Below are 2,297 nucleotides of genomic sequence, written 5' to 3' on the forward strand. Positions count from 1 at the left end.
ATATAGAATTGTTTTCATTCCTTCACAAAATAACATAAAAACAAACACATTCGATTCTTATAATTATAAATAGATTGATCCATATGCTCTACTCTAAATCCATATGCTTTAAATGGATAAGAGAGATATGGATTTTCCGCTCAGCTCAAATTGTATCCTTTTCCTTCTGCTTGGACACGAAGAGATATGAAATATTTGACTAAGACTGGATTTCATTCCACTTTCCTATTTCTGAACAACAACTTATGTTATCAACTATTTCGTGTTTTCAAAGTTATTAATTGTCTCATACCCTATTTTTGATTTCGATAGTATGGTGTAGCGTATCTTATGCAAACGGAATTCTAAGGTTTCTTTATTTTATTATGCAATAAGAAGAATTCTTCCATTTTCTTTTTCTTTAGTTGCGGGAAAACCCAAATTAAAACTTTTATTTTATAGCGAGCGCAATTTCTAGTAAAAAATCCTGTATCCTTCCACTTAGATCAAAAGGAATTTTTCCAATAGAACTATGGAACCCCCGAGTGGTTGCGGTTGTACCTGTACTGCAGGAATAAGAAAACTCGCTATTCACTCAGTTTATTTTCCATAATAAGTTATGTAGGAGAGATGGCCGAGCGGTTCAAGGCGTAGCATTGGAACTGCTATGTAGACTTTTGTTTACCGAGGGTTCGAATCCCTCTCTTTCCGTTTTTCTTAATTCATCAACGTTAAGGATCACAATGTATCAAATCAAATAACAATTTTTTCCAGCAATAATATAATATCTTATATTATCTTATTTTGATTTAATAGAAATTAGAAATTCTCTATAGCAAATTACTGTGGTATGTAAAATACACATAGAGGAAAAAAGAAAAAAGGATCCTAATCCTAGGGTTAATCAATTTTAGCTAGTTGATGGGAAAATACAAATTAATGGTAATGGTCTTAGGGCGATTTAGTTCGGGGAAAGGGGAAGGGGAAGAAAATTCTATGAACCTTTCCTTTTTTCGTTAAGTTCAAGTCTGACGAGAGTAATATTCTACAACTAACAACTCATTTATTTTGAGACCGACCCACTTCCTATCTAGGATTTTATTTACTAGTCCTTTATATTCCAACGTGTCAATCGCCAAATGCTTTGGCAATTTCCCCGGGTCCGATGAAGCAATATAATTTTGAACCAGACCTTTTGATCTTTGGTTATCTTTCGTAGTAATAATATCTCGGGGTTTGCAACGAAAACTTGGTATATTGACTATACGACCATTAACTAAAATATGTCTATGGTTGACTAATTGGCGGGCCCCAGGAATGGTTGAAGCCATACCCAATCGAAAAAGGATATTATCCAAACGCATTTCAAGTAATTGTAGTAAAACCTGGCCTGTTGACCTTTTTGCTTTTCCAGCGATATGTACATATCTAAGTAATTGTCGTTCTGTCAGACCATAATGAAAACGCAATTTCTGTTTTTCTTGAAGACGAATACGATATTGCTCCTTTTTCCCAGAATTGAATTTTTTTTTAAGATTACTTCCGGATTTAGGTGTTTTTCTAGTGAGTCCTGGTAAAGCTCCCAGACGGCGTATTTTTTTTAAACGAGGTCCTCGATAACGGGACATGAAGACTCCTTTTTTTATTTTATTGAAATTTCATTTTACACAATTAATTTCATTGTATTTACATTACAGAATACATCGAAATTAAAACTGAATTAAACTACAGGATAAACAGAGTAAAATCAACTAAAGTACCCCAAAAAATGGAATTTCATCAAAATCTTTTTTTTTTGTATATATATTATTTATTTTATTGTTTTGTATCTAGCAAAATTGTAAGGTAAAAAACATAAAAGATCCTGGATTCTCCATTTAATTCGGAAAAAAAGAGATTCTTGTTCGTAGAACATCGATAGAGAAAAAAAAGCCGACTATCGGATTTGAACCGATGACCCTCGCATTACAAATGCGATGCTCTAACCTCTGAGCTAAGTGGGCTTACATAACGGAAATAGTGTAACAAATAGAAATAGGTATAGTATAGGAAATCCGTAAAATCTCAGATATTAGTTATTAATCTTAGCTATTAACTAGTTCTAAATTTGAAGTTATACTTATAAAAATAAAAAAATACTAAAACTTCTTAAAGATAAAGTTAGCTTGATATGCTTAACTATAGGATATTAAAAAATAAAATTATAGAATTTATTGGTATTTTCATTCGATCATTATAGACTTTATTATTTGTTAATAATTTGAGGATTAATATTTCACTAAGGGGAACATAGAGTCAGAGTAAATAAAATTGCTAAT

At 31.7% G+C, this 2,297-nt stretch overlaps 1 non-coding gene across 1 annotated transcript; it reads right to left on the reverse strand.

The window, feature by feature from the left end:
• Positions 1 to 1,909: 1,909 nt before the first annotated feature.
• Positions 1,910 to 1,982, reverse strand: TRNAT-UGU (transfer RNA threonine (anticodon UGU)). Its single transcript has one exon. It is a non-coding gene; the product is annotated as a tRNA-Thr (tRNA).
• Between the last annotated feature and the right edge of the window lie 315 nt (positions 1,983 to 2,297).

The sequence above is a fragment of the Triticum urartu genome, unplaced genomic scaffold, assembly GCF_056163025.1.
Source record: "Triticum urartu cultivar PI428250 unplaced genomic scaffold, HENAU_Tu73 scaffold2, whole genome shotgun sequence".
NCBI lineage: Eukaryota > Viridiplantae > Streptophyta > Magnoliopsida > Poales > Poaceae > Triticum > Triticum urartu.